General features: G+C 40.4%; 1 protein-coding gene across 1 annotated transcript in view; it reads left to right on the top strand.

Annotated features, from left to right (window-relative positions):
* rbfox1 (RNA binding fox-1 homolog 1) overlaps nt 1-24,427 on the top strand; it is a 441,392-nt gene that overhangs the window by 69,591 nt on the left and 347,374 nt on the right. The window lies entirely within an intron of this gene.

Here is a 24,427-nt window from a genome sequence, read left to right on the forward strand (position 1 = left end):
TCAGACTGGGTGCTTCCATCATTGAAATAGAGCCTAATACAGTTGTCCCTCGCTATAACGCGGTTCACCTTTCACGGCCTCGCAGTTTCGCGGATTTTTTTAGTGCAATTTTGCATGCTTTTTTTTTTTTTTTTTTTTTTTTTTTTTTTTTACAGCGCATTGTGTTCTGCGTCCTGATTGGCTAAGGGACTGTAGACCATTGTCAATCAATCTCCTCTATGCCGTGTCTCCTGTACAGTACAGAATGCGTTCAGCTTGCTTAAAGTGTGTAGTTAGGGATTTTACAGCCTTAAAACATCTATAATAATTGTAAAAAATAAAGCTGACTAGCTACTTCGCGGATTTTGCCTATTGCGGGTTATTTTTAGAAAGTAACTCCCACGATAAACAAGGGACCGCTGTATCTGTAATAAAATGGAGTTTGGGGTCTGCATTTCGTACACTGGCCTAATATATTCCAGCAGGGCTCAGTGGGTGTTCTCCAACAGTAACAGGCACAGTCTAGTGACTGTGTTGCGACACTATGTTAGCTGATCCTCGCTAACATTGCTGTAGAGTGAATGTACAAACGTACATTCTAGAGGCTTGTAGTTGCTAAGCTGAAGTGACAAAAACGGCACCATTCGCTAAAGCTTCATATTTCAATAGCAGCCTTTGCCAGCCCTCGTCTCTATTTGTCCTGTGGCATAATCTTTGGTGTTCCATGCTAATTGGCTAACAGTCAGTGTTACCAGGGTTGCCAGGTCTGTGAGACAAAAGCAGCCAAACAGCAACTCAAAACCCGCCCAACCTGGTATAAAAAGGGCCCAAAAATCAGCCCAATACCAGAACTCAAAATATGCCCATAAAAATCCATATATGTTGCTTTTAAAGTCCAACAGCATTGCTATAATTGCAAAATGCACTATAATATCTATAAAATAACACCATAAACATTAAAGGCAATTTCCTGAAACAGTTCTTTCACCTATTTAATTTACAGTATATCAGAACTTAAAATATAATATGGGATACCTCACTTCAGCTGACAGGCACTGGGCACGAGTGGTTTTGATGATGTGATTGGTCATGTGCTGAGTGGCCTCACACAGCATTGGCATATTATTTGTCTGTGGAGCAGGTGACATATGTGGATAGTTTATATGCTGATCTGGCCCGGAGTCAGTTTGACAGGATTTGGGTATAAACATTAGTCATTCAAAATATGAATCTTTATTCATGTTTGCCCAAGCCCAACCCGTAGACAAAATTTGTTACCCGTGGCAACACTTAAAAAGTAGCCCAATTTGGTGGAAAAAACGCGGACTTGGCAACCCTGAGTGTTACTATGGTTTGTTGAAGCTACCGCATGCTAGTGCAGGATATCATGTGACTGAATAGTCCCACCCTCCTCCATGTTGAAAGGAACTTCTTAATCCCCAGCAAACCTGCTGGTTTGAGTCAGGAGAAAACATCGGACAGCCCTCTCTGCATAGACAGAACTTCAGGTTCTCACCGGTTCATGTTTTCTACACCCAATGATGATATTAAAAAACACTTCAATGAAAAATTTCACAGTTTGGTTGACCATCCCTTTAAAGATTTTCAGGCTTGAGCAGGTCTAATCTAGGAGGAACACTGCGTTTGGCATCATAAACCCCCTAGATAGGATAGCATAACAATTCACAATTACTCTACATCTATGACAGTGCAGGCTTTACATTACTGAGGACCTCAACAAGGATGGTTACTTTAATAATGGACACTGCTGGAAAGGATTTCACTGTAAAATCCCTTCAGCATTTTCACCTCAACCAAATGATGAACGCTTTGCTGGCAACACGTCGGGAAGATAAAAACCCTTCCTTGGGAAATGGCAAGCAATTAAAAGTATATTAGCCGTTCAAGGCCAAAAATAATTACTGCTCTTGCGCCATTATGTTTTAGAAAATAGCTGTGGGCTGCAATCATAAGCCGCATGTACTCCTTGTGCACGCGCACACACACACACACATATACACACACACACACTGTGCTGTACTCACACTGTGGTGTGCAGGACACATAGTACATGCGCTACCAGCGGGCAGGCAGAAAGGACCTACATCAAACCAGCATGGTGCAGTCCGCTCAACCGTTAAACCCGCTCAACTAAAACACATGCCCTTTTTTGAAAGGTTCCCTTTGATTTCACGCCTCTCTGTACCCACCAGCCTAACAACGGCATGCCTCTCTCACTACAAATTCTGCCCTTCACCCTCTCATTTGGGTCTGGAGTAGGATGTCAGCCGCATATTAATCCAGCAGGGTTGAAAGCTGGCCGTTCAATACAAGGTGCTCGTGCACAAATGTATGCAAGAGGCACAATCCGAGCACCAAGATAATAACAATAAGTTAATTTATGACTACAAAGGCAGTCGTTGCACGGCGCACACCGTTGTTTCCTGGAAGACGGCAGAGCACGAGTCGCTCTCACAGTCACTGATTCAAGTCAAAGTCTAAGTGGAGACAATCTGTCCTGCTGAACAAGAAACTTCCTCCTTATCTGCACCTCAGTATATTTGTGTTTATCTTTGTTTGAGAAAAGACTCAGAAACTAATTCTAAAGCAGACTAATATTTAGGTCTGTGTGGCCACCTTTCAACTCAATTTTTCCTATCTGGGGTATATCTGTGTATCAGCTACCATCTAATTTAGTTCTGTTGTCTGTCCACATAAATTCCCAGTATAAGCCCTCTGGGATTCCAGCTCTCCACTGTCCATTTTCTCTCAGTGCAGGACTTTCCACAACAACAAACCTGCACATTTGTGTTCCATGCAAATTTCAACTACAGTACCTTCCTGCCACTGATACTCACAGATAATCTAAAGCAGCATTCACATAGGATGCAGTAAGTTTGCTCTAAAGCCCGTTATTTCCATTTTGCCTCCATTCATTTGTTTGGTTTTTACATTCTTCATCCTGCTGATTGAGCCTTTTTGTTTTCCATCTTTTGTTGTTGGATTTCTTCAGACAGCTTTTGATGTATTCCTTTACCTATTCACTTGTGTTGACTGAGTCTTTATACTGATTCTCCATTTCATTTCTATATATGGTTCATTATATAAACCCCATTTTGTGAAGGGTATATATATGAACTATACATATTATCTTGTACATACATGTGACCATGGACTATTCAAAGCCAGTCATTTCACACATCATTTAACACCCCTGTTTAGCTCCTGTTTTTTTTTTTTTTTTTTTTTTTTTTTTTTAATATATATATATCTCTTCTGTTATGCTGCTAATAATCAAGACATTTTAAGTTATCTCTGTTATACTTTCTTCCCCATGCAAGAGTGCTGCAGGCTTTTCACAGGTTGGCCTGGAGCCCCTTTGATGCTCATAATTTCCATGGCTATCTACTATACATCAACAAATTTTTCTGCAACGAGCAAAGTGCAAGCTAGACACTGCACTCTAGTTCAAATGCACCGTGATAAAACCCTTCATAGAAGCGAGGAGGCAAGTATTCAGCCTGGACGAGTAAGAAAATTGAAGATGCTAATAGTATCACTGCTTTCCCAAATTCTACAGTGTCAATTTAGAGATGGAAAAGGACTCATGTATCACAAGGGATCATAACAATTACAGCACTATTCCAGTTTTTTTTCTGAATGTTTAAACACCAGCAGTGATTCCTGAAGCTCTATCTGCGACACCATGAACACTTGTAGCCAAACTGAGTGCATGTTCTCCGCTATACACACAGTTTATACCAAATTTATACCAAACTTCTAATAAAAATCTAAACACGGCTCGCTGCGTTACACTCAGTTTGCAAATTAATAACACACTTTTTGCAAAACTGTTCTGTCTCTGGTCTCTACATCGCTACACTGTTTTGCCAATTGCCTCTCTACATTTACACGTGAAAACACTTTTACATAAATAATGAGTTCACTTGCAAACCAGAGCTTGAGCCACAGGGAAACATTTAGTTTGGGCAACAATGGAGGCCGATATTGGACAGAGAGGAAGCTGTGTAAGGAGGAGGATGAGGAGGCAAGATTTTGCCCTTTTTGTCTTTTTTCTAGCACAAGTGTTTTTGAAGTAACTGTTTTGCTTTGGGGGGAAAAAAACAAAAAAAACTAAAACTTTTTCCCCTTATTTGTGCTGATAGTTATGTTGGGAATACACATTTATACTACACATTTGGATACCTGTGTATGTGTGTGTGTGTGTGTGTGTGTGTGTGTGTGTGTGTGTGTGTGTGTGTGTGTGTGTGTGTGTGTGTGTGTGTGTGTGTGTTGGCTACATGTTTGACAAAGCTTTATTGCAAACTCCTGCCCTGCAACAGAAAAAGCAAAAGCCACAAGTGTTTTTTATTTCTACTATCAGTGTGTAGTTGGAGCTTCATGTGCTCATTCAGATGATGGTGTGCGTGCATGTGTGTGTGTGTGTATGTTGTGTATTGACGCAAAACGCACGTTTTTAAGAGTCTGAAGAGTTTTGCAAGAATTTTCTATTGCAACAGATGTAGAATGCTTTGTTGGCTTGGTGTGAGGTTTTGTGGTTGGTGTGTAAAGTTTTGCAAAAATAGCCTCTAGTTTCAAAGACAGTGCCTAAACCATCAGAACAAACTGGAAGATAATGACCTAGAAATGGCTGCTTGCCTCACTATTTTAAAATGCCGCCTATTTTTAGAGGTAATAAAGTGCATCCAAAATGAAAGTCCTAAATCTCACCAGGACCTAGCATATGTCCCCGCGATGACCTCAGAGCTATGCTCCAGGGTTTGAAGGCAAATAGTGACATGATGCACCTGGCAAGTAGATATCTCATGTAAATTAGTTACTTCAATCAGCAAGACAATTGAAGTTATGGAACTATTTTTTTATAGATAAAGGTTTTTTTTTTAAATAATATTTTAAGTCTATTTCAGTGTTGACAGCCCTGGTGAACGTATCGTTGGATTGCAGAAAAGGACTTTAAATTAGTTTAAAAAAAAAAACAACAAACTAATATTGTAATGAAACAGGTGTTGGCTCGGTTTGATGTGGGAAAAACAGTATTTTAAAGATGATGGTAAATGAGGAATGTATGGTAAAGTGGTTGTAAAAAAGTTGCAAACAGTAGCAGACAGGCGAGAGTTCTAACTCACGACTGAGTTTTCCTTTAAAGGGATAGTTCACCCATTTTGTAAAATGTGATATCATTTCCCTTCCCATGTAGCTGTTATGTAGGACAGCAGTGCTACATAACATAAGAACTGTGAGCCTCCTGCCACTGAGGTGGACTTCCCCCCAGCTAACATCCTGAAAAATAATCAGCTTAATGTACTCACAAGAAAATATTTCAAAAAACATTTTTTTTTTTTTTTAAGGCAGCGTTGTCTACACCATTTGAAGCTGTACGAATTCAGCTACACATCATCAAACTCAAACTCTGTTAAGGTGGATTAAAGCAGTTATTTTTTTTAGATGTTAGCTGGGGGGAGGTCCACGTGAATGGCAGGAGGCTAACAGTTAGCATTTGGAGCATCCAGCCAGTATCCAGCACTCAGTAACAATGAGATCACAATGACAGATAATAACAGCGAATAATAACAGCTTTTTCTCTTTGCTTTTTTGGTGTTTTCATTAACCTGCATTATTAAAGTGGGTTCTTTTCTAGCTTATGGTTTGCACACTTCTTCACATGGGAAACAGCTCTTTTGAATTAAAGCAATAAAGGCTTATAAATCATGATGAATTTAAATGGACTGTTTTTCAGGTGCTTATTATACTGATTTTCAGTTGAACGTGCATTTCTTTAACTTTGTCACAACTTTTAGCTCCTGTATTTTTCTGTTCAGACCAAAATGAGAGGAGCACAAGCATATTTGCAGTATTTTCTGTGATATGGAGTAGGCCCGAGGTTGTTTTCACAGAAAGTAATTATATGTGACCCTTTTTCTGGGGTAAGTCTAAAAAAAATCCCATTTTTGTATCTCCTGAGTGCCACTTTAGTACTTAGACATTTTTTCCTTGACTTGTGATTTTTTTTTTTTTACCAATTCTTGCAATTTATACCGGGAAATGACAAAACCCCCCTCCGAAATCAAGCATGATGAAACTGTGGAGTGTCAGGATGAGAGAAATAGCATGTAATATGTGCATGAGAAACTGAGAGACAGAGAGGATGTGTGGGTGAGAGAGACAGTGTGTGTGAGAGACAGTGTGAGTGTGTGTGTGTGTGTGTGTGTGTGTGTGTGTGTGTGTTGTAGAGACTGTGGTAGCTCTCGGTGGCCCGGAGGCGATCCTCTGCTCTTCAACAGGATTTACTGCGAGGAGATGAGAGCCTGCCCTGCACCACAAATACTAAATATACCCCCCTGCTGTACACACACACACACACACACACACACACACACACACACACACACATGCATGCATGCGCATGCACACTTTATCTCCAGGCTTTTTGGGCTGTTAAAGTTTTGCAGGAGTGTCGTCAGCGTAAAGTGGCTGTGGATGATGTCTAATAAAAGGAGAGATAGTCATATTATGTAAAATGTAAAACAGAAACCTTTTGTTGTGTAAGGTCCAGAAATAGTTGCTGCTACAGGATTTCAAAGAAGCACGGTGCGACAGGGAACACACACACACACACACACACGCACACACACACAGGGATTTAGGAACAGGCTGTCTGCTGTTCCTGAAAAATCTTAAATTGGTCTTAAAGCTGCAGAAGACAAAATTTTTATGCAGAAATCCCGGCGTCTTATCAGCCTGAATCATACAGTGGGGCTGCAACACAGAGAAGAGTCTCTCATCCCCATTAATTGACACACCGTAGGTTCACCCTGTTCTCCTGAATGAAACCCTGGTGTCTGCATGGTTAGCACTGGGAAGTGAGAAATGGAAGCTTTAAAGTGTTTTTAAGAATATTGCCAAAATTAATTCGAATACCTTGGTAGGATCACAGTAAACAAATAAACTGATGGTGAAGACAATTGATTGACCAGTGGCACCGCTATGGAGCTTTCCATTGAGCTTGGAACTGGGATAAATCTGACTTCCTACATGGAAAAATGCAATGGAACGCCAAATAAATTGGAATTATGGAGAGGGTCCAAAACTTCAGAGTTTGCCAAAATCCCTTTATCTCAGACCCGTGTCAAGGCAAGGCAAAGGAGGACCCGCCAGTCTACCTAAGGAATGTGTGTCAGGGTCATGTTTTGCGTGGCCGAGGCATGACAGATGCATGGTTTTATGAAGGGGAGTAACGTGACGTAGCTTGAGGGGAGCGACAGAGGCTGTGTCCGAGCCCTGGCAGGGTGCTGGAGTGGTCAAACACACGGACTTTCCTGTTAGTGAGCCGGGTTCAAATCCAAGTCCAAGCTCTCCCTGATGAAGATAAATACACTGCAAAAAACTCAAAATCTTACCAAGATTATTTGTCTTATTTCAAGTCAAAAATGTCTTATTTCTAGTCAAAATATCTCATTACACTTAAAATAAGACATGATCACCTCACAAGGAACTTGTTTTTAGACAACTGTCTCTTGTTTCAAGTGAAAATTTGCTTGAAACAAGTGAAAATTTGCTTGTTTCATTGGCAAAATTTGTTTCTTGTTTCTAGCTAATTTTCACTTGTTTCAAGTGAATTTTCACTTTTTCCACTGGCAAATTGTGCCAATGAAACAAGCAATTTTTCACTTGTTTCAAGTGAATTTTCACTTGAAACAAGTGAAAATTGTCTAAAAACAATTTACTTCTGAGGTGATCATGCCTTATTTTAAGTGTAATGAGATATTTTGACTAGAAATAAGACATTTTTGACTTGAAATAAGACAAATAATCTTGGTAAGATTTTGCGTTTTTGCAGTGTATATCAGAAATGATTTTTCCATCAGCCTTTTGTTGCTTCCACCATCTGCCAGCAGTTGCCAGAAACATACAGTTTCAGCTCTCTTGGCTCTGGAAGAACATTGACTTCTTTCTGATTTGTGCCGTAAAGCAGTTCAGCAGATTACCCCCCTAGATTTTGAGAAGGGTCTACCTGCAGCATGCAGACTGACCGAACCCTAACCTAACATCACTCCTCCCATTTTTCCCACCACCAATACTGAAACCACCATTTTACATATAAAACCCATCACACAGAAAAAGCTGCCATTTTGTTTGAAAGGCAGACCTAAGCTGTGTGCATGTTGAGGAGGGATTTAGCCCCGCCCCCGGTGAAACAGAGACACATGACAGCAGTCAGAGGACCAAAGCTGTGTGCACATAAATGACACCAAAATACTTCAGAGACACTCAGCATAGTTTTTTTTCTGTTCAGTCAGCTTAGGCACTGTGAAACAGTGCTTATAATGGAAGGGAAAACCTCAGCAAATTCCATCAAATTCTGCCTTTTACAGTTTATTCCATTTTCATTATCAAATTTTGCAATTCTGTCTGTTCCCGAACCCTTAACCATCTCATAGATGGACTAAGTTCTCCCCATGCTAACTACTGTATCTGTACTACAGAAAAATACAAAAAATAGAAAAAAAAAAAAAAAATAGAATCAGAGCCCCAATTTGACACCACATAAAGAAAAAGGTGGATCCTGAAAGCTGGAGGAAGTCTGACGGTTTCAGCCACTCAGCACCAGGCAGCAGGAACTGCCTCATGGCTTCAGTGTTGTGCCAGTAAAATCAGGAACACACGTCAGTGTTATTTTTGGTAGCTGATTTCGATTTAGTCTTAGTCCTTCGACTAAAATGCAAATTAGTTTGTCACATTTTAGTCATCTGAATTATTGTGAGTTTTAGTCCAGCCTTAGTCGACAAAGTCTATAGAAGTTTTAGTCTCATTTTAGTCAAATGCATTTTTGTGATTTTTCAAATGAAACCAACATAGTAAGTTTGCATCAGGCACACACACTGATGAATTTAGCTGCTCTTCAGTCTGAACTGCATGCATTTAATGGCACAGTGTGAAGAGCAGGGAGCACGAGCTGCTCTGACTGCTGCTCTGCTACAAATCAGCAAACTAAACTAACTCTCTTCAGTCACTGTGGCTACATTTATTTATTATTGATTGATGAGCTTGACTGGAGTGTTGTTTGAATCACAGTGAGCTCTGTGTAGCTGTGTGGCTGTGGCTCCGCCCTCATTCAACCAATTCAGCCAATGACAGGGCGGCACACTGAATTTCAACCAGTGATAGGTTGGCCCACTGCAAGGTTATATTTTGAGAGACATGCAAGAGGGGGGGTTTTTGAACATCTGACAGTCGACTAATAACATTTTCATCCGGTCTCGTCTTGAGACTCAAACACACACGTCGCCATAGTTATTATCTATGATCTAGTTTTAGATTGTCTTGTCTTCGCCATGGAAAAAAAAGGTTGTTGCGGACCATTTTTGGTCCCCATTTTCATTGACAAAAATAACACTCGTGCGTCAGTGCCTTTTCTGTTGGACTCTGAAAGGCACCTGTGCTGCTGTAATTAGAGAAGGGATAGGTGTGAAGATTAGAGTGTATTGTTTCCTAACCTGTGCCCAACTGTTCAGAGGTACACTGCAAAAACGCAAAATCCTATCAAGATCATTTGTCTTATTTCAAGTCAAAAATGTCTTATTTCTAGTCAAAATATCTCATTACACTTAAAATAAGACACCTCAGAAGTAACCTCAGACGTAAATTGTTTTTAGACAAATTGCTTGTTTCATTGGCACAATTTGCCAGTGGAAAAAGTGAAACTTCACTTGAAATAAGTGAAAATTAGCTAGAAACAAGAAACAAATTTTGCCAATGAAACAAGCAAATTTTCACTTGTTTCAAGCAAATTTTCACTTGAAACAAGAGACAATTGTCTAAAAACAATTTACTTCTGAGGTGATCATGTCTTATTTTAAGTGTAATGAGATATTTTGACTAGTAATATGACATTTTTGACTTGAAATAAGACAAATAGTCTTGGTAAGATTTTGAGTTTTTGCAGTAATGTGCTGATGTGAAACAAGTTAGGAATGGAGCATGAAGGAAATGATTCACTTTTTCGTTTAAAAAAAAATCAGCTCGTTGAAGTGGTTGATCTTTGCGTTTCAAACACATGTATTTAAAAAAATCATCATCAAATTAGTATTGAAACATGTAATGAATGCACATATGTATACTGCAGTGTTCAGGTCCTTCCTACACTGTGCAGGTTTATCTTCTTCCTGTCAGTAGCAGGTAGATTGGAGCCTTTCTGGTGACATTTTATAGGTACAAGCCTCCTGTTCTGTCAGTAGTTGGCATGTTTGAGTCTTTCTGGTTATTTTTGGTAGGTACAGGTCTCTGATTTCCATATCAATTTGACACAGCGGAGCGACAGCACAACGTGACTCTGTTCTCCATCTTTCCTGATTAGAACGGGGGAATGTTTCTGTCGATCCGTTTTCTCTTGTCTCTTTCACCCATTTTCTTTGTCCTCCCTCGTTCTTTACGTCAATTTCTTCATACTTTGTGATTTTCTTAACTGCCTCTCAATTTGTGCTCTCACTCCTTTTTTTTCCTGCTGTCTCTATCTCTCTTTCAGGACATGCATCTGTCTGTTTTCCAGCCAGTGGTTGGGTTTCCCTCCCACACCCCATATGCTCAGGGTGCTCTTGCTGCCAGACACACTGAAACACACACACACACACACTATCTTTGCCCAAGAGGTGAGACAGAACCAGTGTAAGAAAGTGAGAGAGAGGAAGAGAAACTATTATCTTTACACCTCTCCAGAGCCCTCAGCTGGTTTATGCATATTTTTGGCGTGTGAATGTGAAATGAGGGGAATTATCCAACATAAATATTTATGCGGTATTTTTTTTCTTCTTTTTGTTTGTTTGTTTGTTTTGGTCTGGAGAGGCAGGAGGTGGGATGAGGACATAGATGGAGAGATATATGGCTTCATCTACAGCGCTCCATGGCTTGATAGGAGGCTGACGGGAGTTGGCACTTCTTTTTCCTCGCCCAAGGGCAAAACATGAAATAAAAACTCAGCGCTTCCACTTTTACAGCATCTCGCGCGCGCGCTCTCTCCCTCTCTGTCTTCATCTCACTTTCTCTCCCTCGCTGTCTCTATATCTCTCTCTGATTTCCTCTCTCTCTGCCTTGAGCTGGCCCCTGCCTTGCTTTCTATTATTTTTGGAATTTTTAATAATTCTCCCATCTTTTTCCACATTGCGCAAACCTCACATCATCATTCTGTCTGTGCGTTCTGCAGCGACGGCTGCTGCTGTTCTACATCTTTTTCATGCTTAAATCAAGGCTTTTTGCAGATTTCCATTCTTATATTTCTACTTAATATGTTTGAGGGTGGGAAATGTTCATTTGAGAATGCTTTATATGTAGGAATAGACTGACATATAGGTCCAATATTGACTTTGTATTTGTATTTTCATCACCCGCCTGTGATGGAGGTGAACAGTGCATTTTGTTTCTGAATGAATTTATGTTTTTGTAATTTAATTATCCATATAAAGGCAGTGATGTACCCCACAGGTGTGGCACGTCCCCCAGCTTCACAGAGCTGGCCATCCTCAAAGCCTTTCATTAGTCTGTGCTGCTGTGAAAAGTCTCAGTGTGCTGTGATGATAGATGAATGCTGCTCAGACGCTTTTCCACCTTGCCAACAATAAAATTCGGAGGGAAATAATGACCTATGCCTATAATATTTTAATAATGATACTGGTCAGATTTAAGGATACTGAATCTGTGGAATGCCTGTGCATGTAACTCCCATTAAAGAAAACATCCATTATGAAAACTGTGATGTTATTTCTGATGCATTGAATGCAAAAACAATAGTTTTGCCCAGATTACTGTTTAAAACTGTATTTTTCTTGTTATGAACATCCAGAAAGAGCCTGTAACTTCTGTGCTCCTGTATCCCTCCACAGCAGAGCAGCAGCAGCCAGCACACAGGCAGAGGCAGTAGCTGTTTGCTCTCGTTGGTTTTCTTCATTAGGGTAGTCTATCTGTCTACGATGTGGCTAGATTCTTCTCCTGTGCTGCCCTCTGTAGAGCTCAACACTGACCGCACATCTCAGTTTGTGTGAATTTCAAGTTAATTTAATTCCTAGATGTGTCAGGAAATCCTTATATAAAGAGTTTTAAGCGTGGAACCAAACCAAGCCAGCGATGAGATGAATTGTGACCATAAAACATTTGGTCCTGATTAAAAATAATTATACCATGGTCTGGGTGAATACTCGATTCTGATTGGCTGCAGGGTGTCCGTTAAAATGTGTTATAGGACACCTGTAAAAAAAAAAAGTTCCGGTCAAATAGCCTGATTGTTCTAAATTATTGCGCTGGCTCAAACGCCAGTTGGTAACCTTGGCAACAGAAACTCAGAACATACGTTAACATACGTTATTTTACTTACTCATTTTACTTCCTTCACGTCGGACGGTTCACACCTCCGCGTTGTCCATTAATTTCTGATAATGGACACCTCGTTGGGCATTATCCCTTACATAAATAAACACATGGAAATGGAAAATGGGCAAAGGTACAAGACTGTGTACATAATTAGTTTGAGAGCCAAGGAACTACGCATCCCATGAGCCATTGCAGCCGATACCTTTCCACTGACTTCCAGTTCCTACCTAAGGATAGTTGAGCTGGTTTAGCTCTTGAATTTAGCGCTGTGGCATATTTGTGTTGTACAGCAAAACACATTGAGTTATAAAGGAAGTCATGGCTGCTAGGTGGTAAACAATTGTGGAAGTCAGTGGTAGGAGTAAGTCACTAGTCGCCAGAGATGTCACCGTTACACTGTAGGATTGTGGGTATTGTAGAACTTCTCCATGACATGTTGTTCTTAAAACCAGGTTGATCTCATATGGTCTTGCACAATCTCGCAGCTTGTGGTGAGCCTACCTTCGATGGTTAGGACATTATGGCTAATAATCCTCCTTTCAGAATATGATTGTGGGTTCCCTTGCAGAACCTCACTGTTGAGCTTTATTGCACAGGTTTTTTACATCACTGGCTCGGCATGGCGCTCGCTACCTGTTTTGAGCATCGGTTCGTTAGTGTTTTTGTTTCAGAATGTGTGCTTGTTACTGTACTGGTTGTGTTTTTGCCTCGTTCCCTCCGTTTGTTTGTTCGCAGGATCCTTGAGGAACTTTGTGGAAAGGTTGGGCCAAGAAAGAGATCATTCGCTTTTCATGCTGATTGGTCAAAAGGGGGTGTGGCAGTGGTCATCGCTGATCACAGAAAGGCATAGAACTTCTGAGTGGGTCCACATAAGCTGACAAAATTTGACAGAAAGCTTGGTCCTGGGACAAGAGAGAGAAGAGAACATGCCGATTGGCCAAAATGGGGAGTGACAGTGGGTGTGGCCTGTCACAACAAGGTGCATAACTTCTGAATGGATGCACATAACACCAGGATTTTGTGGAATGGACTGCATTTCTGTAGCACTTCCCTAGTCTACCGAGCACACACACTCACACTGATGGCAGAGGCTGCCGTGCATGGTGCCAAGCTCCCCACCAGGAGCGCTTAACGGCGCGGTGTCCTGCTCACGTACACCGTGACACACTCTCTCAGGGATCGAACCAGGAACCTTCTGATCACCACATGACCGCTCTACCTCCTGAGCCACAGCACTGGCAGATGGCACTCTACTGACTGCCAAATTTCTAATTTATGATCTAAACAATAGTTATGACGTTTAATATTTTAGTTACAACTAGACTGTGCTAACATCTGTTTTTGGTGCAGTAGTGGTATATATTATTAAGTTTGGGTAGTTTTCACTAACAGTCTACAGGGTTTCCTCTAGGATTTTTTGAAACTGTGGGATACTTTCAAATCATGTTAGTACTTTTTACCACGGATCTTTTGTAGCCCAGAGGAGATATGTTGCTCAAACACTCGGTGTGTAGTGTTAGTGTATGTTTATGAGTTGTAGAACATAATAAATTATCTTGAAGGAGTAGATGTTTACCAGTAAGCTTGACTCAAATAATTTAACAATATTTTAAATTATTATTTGCTCTGCGAGCGCGCAGCAGCAGAATCAAACAGGCGGGTGATGACTCCGGTGTTCATTTTTCAAATTAAACTTAATTGCAGTGTAGTGTAACATTTCATGATATTTAAATGATCATTTCAAACTCTGATTATAGTAAGTATATGTGTGCAAATATAGGCTATATATATGTGTATATATATATCCATTCATACAATATACTTTAAATTGTTTTAACATCTGAAAAAAAAAAAAAAAAAATCATCATTCCGAAGGCGTGGTGGCTTTTATTTTGCTGTGGCGGTGCGCCACGATCAAATACATGTAGCGGAAACCCTGGGTCTATGTCAGTGGCAGACAGCTAACGTACCACTGTCTAGCAGCATAGAAGAGCAGATCCACTCAAAACACTGCTGAATGATATGCTTATTCTCATTATTTCAGGACTGTAGGAACTTCAGCTAGAGCATCAGTTCTTGCTGTGCACCTAGCTAGGCTCTGTGGGTCTGGACACCATCTGTACTTGTTTATTATGAGACATGTGGGTGTCTGCACTGGAGAGTAAAACCTAAATATCACAAATCTGTACCTATATTGCACTGGGTGGACATGCAAAAACAGGAATGTGCAGACCAAAAATACAGCGAAGTATAAGTGCAAGAGAAGTTTGCACTTCCACATAAAAAAAAAAAAAAAAAAAATCACTTTGCATGTTAACATTGCAGCTGAAGTGTTTTTTTTTTTTTTTTTCTTTCATGTGTGAATGCGAGCTCCCATTGCATCTCGTCTTGCACCGGAGGGTAAGCCTTCTGATTTGGAAATGTAAAAATACATCCATCCCTGTGGACAGCTGTGTGTTGAGATGAAAATCCTAGTTCTGTTGAGTCATACAATAGCAGCCTCCCAGTGCTGGAAACAGATCTGCTGAAATAACACAAGATATGTGCCTCCTGCAGTCCCGCAAGTCGCTTTGCTCTCAACACATTTAACATATGCCGTGTTGCTATTAGTGCATGCTCTGCATGTAGTGTTAGTATTAATACATGTGTGGGACAATTTGAGCTGCTTTCACCATGTTAAACAAGTCCCATGATTAATACGTGCTGTAATGCGATTAGTGAATCACATGTTGCTGCCACCGCCACTCCTGCAACACAAAAACATTTCCTTGATCACAAACTACAATATGAAATATTTGGAAGCAAGCACAAGGCGAGCAGATCAAAATGAATAGATGTTGCATAAGCCTGAGGCTTCAACAGTACCTACATACTGAACCCTGTTCACACACACACACACACACACGCACATGCACAAAAAAAGCAAAATTTGCCACGTGTGTATTTTATGTACATTTATGTACCACATGTGTGGGTGTCTTGTAAAAAGATTACTGGCTGTTGTCATACAGTAGGTGTGAGAAAAATCGGCTGAAATGGATCTAAATAAGTCTTGCACCACCGTATGCCTATTAACTCGCAATGAGCTCTCCGTTTACTCCTCTAAAATGCAAATGATTACATATCAATCAAACGAGCATTGTTGTTTTTCCCCCATTTCAGCGCCCAAGCAATCCAACGGGATAATTCATCACAGAAAATAGAATGTCTTAGAATGCGCCGAGAAGAAAAGAGAAGTCACCAGTCCATGTAGTGCGGCTTCTTGTTCAATTAGAGCACTAATTCAGTGGCAGCCTGACTGATGGGAGCTTTTAATTATAATCATGCCACATGGCCGGCGTGATAAATGACGGAATTAAGGAGCCCAAAGTTTGATAAATGTTGTTGATTGCACAGATCGCCCCAATCGAGGCCAGCGCCATATTTGTCAGAATGCTCCTGAGACGTGGAGAGGCAGGATAGAGAGCCACAGAGGATGGAGGGCTGTGCGAAGAGATAGAGAGGCGAGGGAAGGTGTGAAGCAACATCTACCAGCGTTGACAAGGTGAAAGGTCAAGTATCGTCGAGCCAGCACGGGATTTTCTCTTTTCTCCCGTTCACTTTGTCCTCATTTCTCACTTTTTCCTCATTTATTCCTTTATCTAACCACTTTTCTGCTTCCACGCCCTCCCCAGTTTCCCCCTGTCTGCTTGCTTTTTTCTGGCTTTTTTTTCTGTCTGCTAGTTTCCATGCATTCCACTTCTCCTGCACAGTCTCACCAAACTTTGCAGAATACAGACAGATACAAATGAGGTTACATTTACATTCCTCCACCACAAAAGGTGTATGTGAAAATAGCATGAATATGGCTCAGAAGTCACATGCGACATGACGTGCAAACTGCTGCCCAAACATGGATTTCCATGTATTTTCATATTTTCTCTACGGGGCAAATCCACAGGGTATTCACATAATCATTCCAGTCACAATCTGTGATTTAAGATGGCATTTAAACTTGGATGCTTTTGTCTGCGCGCTCCTCCTTTCGGTGGGACTGGAGTCACTGAATGTTGCTGCCGCTTTCCAATTTAAATAATTATTTTGCTAAAATAATGCTAACACTGTGGTGCATATTACATATGTCACAGTTGGGTGAGCTTTTTTTTTTTTATTGTTTTTTTGGCATTTCTGCTTTATTTGATAGTGACAGTGGAGAGAGACAGGGAGGGCAGGGGAGAGAGAGGAGATGACGTGCAGCAGATGGCCTGGGGTTGGATTTGAACCCAGGACTCTGTGATCAGGACTCAACCTGAATGTGGTATGTGCTCTTATCTGGTGAGCCACTGCGGTGCCCCGCCCCCCAACCTTTGACTGGCCTCGCTTTTCCCATTACATTTTAGATTACATACAATCATTCTACTTTTCTACTGAGGTATAAAAATACCTGTTTAGAAGTGTATACAGTGGTCCCTCGTTTATCGCGGGGGTTACGTTCTAAAAATAACCCACAATAGGCGAAATCCGCAAAGTAGTCAGCTTTATTTTTTACAATTATTCTAGATGTTTTAAGGCTGTAAAACCCCTCACTACACACTTTATACACTTTTCTCAGACAGGCATTAACATTTTCTCACTTTTCTCTCTTGTTTAAACTCTCAAAGTTCAAACCTTCGTAGAAAAATAAGTCCAGTATTATAGAATGAACGCATTCTGTACTGTACAGGAGACAGGGCACGGAGGAGATTGATTGACAATGGTCTACAGTCCCTTAGCCAATCAGGACGCAGAACACAATGAGCTGTAAAAAAAAAAAAAAAAAAAAAAAAAAAAGAACATGCAAAATTGCACTAAAAAAAATCCACAAAACTGCAAGGCCGCGAAAGGTGAACCGTGTTATAGCGAGGGACAACTCTATCTATCTATCTAACATTTCAGTATATATATTCATCTATCTATCTATCTATCTATCTATATATCTATATCTATCTGTATATATATATATATATATATATATATATATATATATACAGTACAGGCCAAAAGTTTGGGCACACCTTCTCATTCAATACGTTTTCTTTATTTTCATGACTATTTACATTGCAGATTCTAACTGAAGGAATCAAAACTATGAATGAACACATGTGGAGTTATGTACTTAACAAAAAAAGGTGAAATAACTGAAAACATGTTTTATATTCTAGTTTCTTCAAAATAGCCACCCTTTGCTCTGGTTACTGCTTTGCACACTCTTGGCATTCTCTCGATGAGCTTGATGAATGAATACTGTTGCTGTGCTAGGAAAAACAGAACAACAGAAAACAGACCAACAGTGTTGTTCATGTGTCATTCTTCATCCTCCTCCTCCCCCTCAGAGCTCGCCAGCGGGTGAAAGCGAAGCCCAGATTCACTCTGGTTGTGGGACGAGCTGTGTCCACTTGCCGTTTGGCCTCATCAGATTTACTTCTGTGATCTGTGTCCAGGATTTTTAGAGCTTCTGATTGGATGTTATGTTGTCAATCTGGCACCGCGAGCTGTGATTGGCTGGGAGCTACATGCCCACTGTCTAAAGGCTGACACTCAGAAGAGTCCCGAGCTCAGCAAAACAAGAAAGTCCAGGCAGAGGGCAGGGTCTCTGCGGACACACACACCAACACACACTGCTAGTGATGACTGAGGGGGATTACTTTGTATGTGTGTGTTTTTTTTAGGAAACTCCTACGCATTCTTCCTTTAAGGTTATGCTGAGACAAGTAAAACAGCGATGATTAAGATCTTGGTTAAAAGACAAGGTTCAATATTTTTCAACTCAGGATGTATAAAAATATTGATTCCCATCTTTGTCACAAAAAAGTAAACTAAAGCAGGTTTCTGTACGACTGTCAGCCATAGGGGAAAAAAAATTGAATATGCTTAATATAAATCATTGGCTGTTCACCGAGTAGTTGACTATTTGTTTATTCTGGCCCATCCCTAGGAGGTAGATCAATATTTTCTGTCCTTTCCCAAAAAAGCATTTGCCTTTATCTCTGAAATAGCAGGCCTTTATCATTATATGATAGTGGTGTACAGCACCTGCTTCAGCACCGTGCAGCCAAATCCATAAATATCATACAGGCTCACACAAAGCCACATATCCACTTTAAGCCACTGTAATTTGATATGCATAGAGAGGCTGCTATGTAAATAGCAATCACTTCTTACCATACATGTCTATTTGTGGAGAGATACAGGTAGCACCAGTTAAGTCAATAGGAATCATAAAAAAAAAAAAAAAAAAAAAAAAAAATTCTCTAGGTCAACAAGGGAAGTTGCCTCAGCATATGACTTTTATGCTGCTGTGAAAGTCAAAGAATTTCTAGTGACTCGTTCTCACATTTTGGAGTGAATGATGACAGATGGACAGCTTGGTTTACCGCAGTGTACATGGAGTCTTATTAAGGATGCACTAAGGCAATTATGTTTGTGTCTCAAGATGTTTTTTTTTTTTAACTCTTGTCTGATTGTTAACAATCATTTGATAACCTAGAGAGGTCATCAAATGATTGTTAACACTCTAAGAGTAGAGACAATATTTTGCACTTAGTTGTCCCCAGGTGGCAGCAAGACAACCAAATTTTGGAAGCTTGAATGTCGTTGGTGAGCCCATCTTTTTCTGGACAGAGTGCTCATTGTTTGATGTTTAGGGAATTCTTCTCGATTTCATTTGGATCTGGATTTTTTCACTAGTCAGTGTCTTTCCACTACTGGGCAGAAAGGACACTCACAAAACAAACTTGTAAATAAAGTCACCGACAGACATGGTTCACAAATGAGGCCACCAGAGTCCTGTATTGGTGTCACCTTGGTTCAACACTTCTGCCTTCCACTACAGGAGACAACGTGGCACGTCCTGAATGTGTTCTTTCAGTGGATGAACACATTCCTGAGCACAGATTATATCCCATACTCACTGAGGTAAACAGACAGTGGTCATTTTTGGTAACATTTGCAAAATATGTACACTTAGTAACATAGAACTAACAGCATCCACCTTCCCTGACTTTTCCTGAAGTTTTCTAACAGCAGAATGAGTAGGATTTTGCCTGAAAACAATGTGTAGTCACACAAAAATAATTTCCACTACAGTGTGTGTTGGTGTGTGTATCTGCAAAGACCCTGCCCTCTGCCTCTGCCCTTCTGCCTTGCCCTGTTTTGATGAGTTCAGGACTCCTCTGGGCGCTGGCCTCTGGGCAGTGGGTGTGTAGCCCCCATCCAAATTGATAGCCCGACATGCAATTGGAAGCTACATGGAAAAAAAAGAAATATAGTGAGGCTAAACTCCAAGCAGACAAAGCTCGTTCCACAGTGAGTATGACTGGGGTTGGCTTTTTTGAGGGAGAGGAGGAGGATGAAGAGCGACGTGGTGTTGGCCTGTTTCTATGTTGAACAGGTAGGTACTGGCGGGCCAATTTTTTTCCAAGGACGGTGACTGTGTTCATTCCGCTGGCATCCTAGGAAGCAAAAACTTGCTGCCGGCAGTTAGATTACGCAAGGAGGAGGGCCAGCTTTGAATGCTGTAAATTTAAACAACCACAACCGACAAATCCTACTCATTCTGCCTTTAAGTATCTGAAATTAGTTGGTTTAAATTTAACACAATGACAGAGTTTTCTCACCTGAGCTTTAAGCAAAGGTAATCTAGTAATCTAATTCAGAGACTTTTAATTTCTGTCACAACCTGTGACCCTTCACCTGAAACAAAGACATCTGGCTCCCATGTAGTGGAGCTTTTTTTTTTTTTTTTTTTAGTGAAGAGCATGCACATGACTTTTTGACACATTAGGCTGTAAGCAATAGTGACAGAACCATGATGTAATATGCAGGATGGATATAAGTTTGACAGCAACTTGAGTTTTAGAACTGCCATGAATATAAGTTACTGACTCATCATCATACATTTGAATGTTAACCACAGGACCCAGATGGAAACTCATTAGTGTGTAAGGTAAATTGTGTGGGCCCAGTATAAACCCTTGTGGAACACTCGTGGACAGGTACAGATCAATAGATTGATAGCTGTGTATGTGAACGGGCTGAGGTGGTTACAGAGGTATGATTCTATCCATTTTAGCAAACATTAAGGGACACAGGAGATTTTTGCTTTCAAATGCTTTCCTGAGATTAAGAAACACTGTACCCACAACCCCATTCTTATCAAACAATGATTTGACATTTTCTAATAGGAAACAATTATCTCTTGCGGTTGAGTGGTTTTCCCTGAAGCAAAATTGCATTTGTTGCAGAGAAAAAGAGCTATTGTTCAGATGGAAAAATAATTTGCTTGGCTACCCATTTTTCTGCAACTTTAGAGACTACAGGTAGGATGCTAATGGAGCTATAATTGCAGATGGAATGGGGCTCCACAGATTACCACAGCCCCAACAGCGGACTCAGGTGGTTTTGATGCAACCAGCTGGATGCGTCTCGGTTTAGCAAAGGTGGCTGCTGGCTACTATGATATGTTTGCTTTGGCAATGAATGGAGAAATTTTACAATTGCTGCTGCAATTTGCCCCAGGAGTTAGTTGCTTCTTCTTTTTTGGTGTCTGTGAAGTCCTTCTGTGATGAGCCGCATGGGTGAAGATATTTTCTCTTAGTCTCAAACCCTTCCATTACTTTACAGCCGACAAAACTTTTTTTTTTTTTTTTTACCTCTTCCACTTTTTATTCACACCCCCGCCCACCAAAACAAAAAATGAAAAAGACTTTACAAAGAGTCGACAGGCACAGGACACTGTCAGACAACACATTTTTCTGTTTATTGAATATCACTGTCAACAGACACATGTTTTACAACCATAAAACAGCCGTCTGTGCCTGGCAATGCATTCCGGAGCACCTCTCAGTTGCTTGGAGCAAATCCAGACTGAATAATGAATGGGCATTGAGTCTGGTCATCAGGCAAGGATATTGGCCATGACCAATCAAATCAATTATTTTTCTTCCGTTCAAATGCAGTGCGCTCTGTGCCACCGCGCTCTGACAATTTCATCAAGGAAGTGAATAATCCAGAACAAATCCACCACAAAAGCTTCTCCCAAGAGGAAAATTATTCCTTGTGCAGAATGGCCACCAGCAAATATATTGCACTTTATATTAAATTAGCTCGGGGAGATAGCACGTTTGGTTGCTGTGTTGCTCCTGGTCTAGGAGAACCATAGCCTGACATAGGAAAAAGTTCAATGATATTAGGCAAAAATCCAAACAGAAGTTGGCAGCAAACTGCAGGGACAGTTTGGCCGTGCAGGAGGGGGCATCCACCAGTCAGTGCCTGACATCTGTGGCGGTGAGGCCGCCTCCACAAACCCTGCTGAAAGTGTGGAAGGTGTTGGGGATAGAGGTTGCTTATCAGGTGATAACCTGTAAATGACTTGTTTAATATTTGAAAGATCAAGTAATGAAACATCCAGGTGATAATGTGGGATCACAATATAGAGGCATCATGCACTTCTTACACATTATTCTTTTGTTGTAGGTGGGTGGACAGCGGGTGGGAATTATTTAGTTAAAATGAGAACTAGTTTTCCAGCTTAAATATTTTATTCAACAACTATCTTAAAGACATATAGTAAAAATGTTTTTTTTTTTTTTTTTATCTCCGCAATGGCCTGTTTGGGAGGATGTGGTAAAAAGAAATCCCCTTTTTGCAATGGCAATTCCACCAAAATAGGAAAAAAAAATAAATAAATAAAAAAAATAAAACCCTGCCTACACTTTTTACCATGCACTTTTGACTGGTCTGAACAGGTGGGCAAAACAAATGCAAATAGCCGTAGTACTTGACACCAGAGTTGCACTGCACTGCCGGATTATTACTGACACAGCCCTTACTATGCCTCTCCTTACACTTAGCTGCAGTCAAGTTCATGGCAAGTTACCAAAATAACAAGTAGTGCAGGCAAAAATAGTGCAGGCCAAAAAAAAAAAAAAAAAAAAAAACTTGAAAAATATAACCCAGACCAGAAATGCCACAGTATTCTGGCTATTGTCCATACTGCCTTAATCCACCTTAACACCATAACACTCAGGTTTGAGTTTGATGATGTGTGTCGTTTTAACATCTTTCAGCTGAGCTATTACTTTACTCGGACATGTAAAGCCAGGTGGTGATCTTGAAGACGGAGCAGTAAATTTGAGCCTTTAGCCACGACTTTTTTTTTTTTTTTTTCACCTTGAAGAACTTCCTGGTCGTTCTTTGTGAATTTGAAATGCTCGCACACGGACGACCTCATGCATTTTTTTTTTTGTTGTTGTTGGATACAAAGCTTCAGTGCCTGGTCCTCTCAAACACAAGTGTTCCGCACAGCATTATAAGCCGTATTAACTCTAATATATGGGAAAGAAATGATTATCATAAATGTAACAGTAACTTCTGACTGTTGTGTTTGTGTTGACACCAAAATGTATTCATAATATTGTGTGTGAAGGCAGTAAGATGGTTCTGTGCCACAGTAACAATTTTAATATGGCAGTAAGATATTATGTATTTGAAATATTAGATATTTTTAATCATATTTAACCAGTGAGAAGAATTTCCTTTAGTCTCCTTCCTTGTGTCTTGCCTTTTGAATGCCAAATTTGAAGTTCCGAGATTATTTAACATAGATGAACAACAGGTTAGCCAAAGGTGTCATGTCATTCATTCACTGTGCTGTGTTCATCTTTTTCCATGGAATTTGGCTGAATGTGTGTGTGTGTGTGTGAGATCTCTTTTCTGTCCCAATATGTTTGGGTCCAAAGCTGAGCTCTCTTCAGACGATGACTTATTCAGACCGATCCATTATTTAATGGAGCTGCTACTTGAAAAGTAGGTCAATGCAAACAAACAAACATGCACACTGATGCCTCCATTTCCAGGGATACTTGTACCGATGCACACCGTGTTTGTGTGTGTGTTTGTGTGTGTGTGTGTGTGTAGATGTCAGCACACACACACACACTAGTGTCTGCACTCCAGTTTGAGAAACACTTTCACATCAACAGTTGGCAGATCATTTTTTAATTTTTTGGCAGCGCAGATATGGCACAGCAAGCTACCAAAGTCAACCAAACATGTCTCCAGCTGAATGTAAACAGCACGTCACATGGAAATTGATCACTAAAGCAGCAGAACCATCAGGTGAATATTCCTCATGTTATGACCCTGGGCTCTTTCCACACTTAATATTTTCAGCAGTGTGAACTTGAGGTTCGAGCCCTCTCTGAATGGCATTACAGTGGAGGGATCGTGATTTGTAATGATTAGGGAAGAGCGGGGTGAGATGAGCCGCTTTTTTACTTGAGGCGTTTTTAAAGTGAGGTGATGGCAGCAATATCTCCGACTAAGATATGTACATATATTTTGGGATGTTGTGCATCACTGGAAATCAACAGATTACATCTAAAATAAACAGGTTTCAAAATATGACTGTGCCAGAAAAAGTGGTATCTGCTCAACTTTCCCCACATGAGGGCTAAGTTGAGCATAAGGAGAGGATAACTTCAGCCATATGGAGGTAAATTATTTTAATGATTTTATTGTGAAGTGAAATGGCATATTTCCCCACTTAATTTGATTGTTTATCAAAACAAGGCAACTTCAGCACTGAAAAACTTTTAATATTCTTCATTCATAACTCCTTCTTCCTATATTTCTTGATTATTAAAATATCACAATGATACTGTTAATACTGATAATGTTACAGTGGGGCTCAACTTCCCCCTGTCCTTTTGTTTCATATTACCACATCCCCATCATTAAACAAAAAAAAAAAAACAAAAAAAACAAAAACAAAAAAAAACTAGCATTTTCCAGCAGTTTAGAGCTAAAGCCATATAGTCAGCGGTTAAAGCGAAGCACGGTAACTTAACCATAAACATGTGGCATAGACTTTTCAGTGTTGACACAGGAATCATGACAGCAACAGTGCCTTCCACTCGTCCCATGTGCCTCCGTCCATCACATTCTGAGGCAAAGGAGCGACTCAGCTGCAGTGTACATGTTGAACAACAGAAAACAAAGTCAGCTGTTTGTACTTGGCTATAATAGGAAGTTGTTTTGTAGTGGAGTTGAG

Source organism: Myripristis murdjan, chromosome 8, assembly GCF_902150065.1.
Source record: "Myripristis murdjan chromosome 8, fMyrMur1.1, whole genome shotgun sequence".
Classification (NCBI taxonomy): Eukaryota; Metazoa; Chordata; class Actinopteri; order Holocentriformes; family Holocentridae; genus Myripristis; species Myripristis murdjan.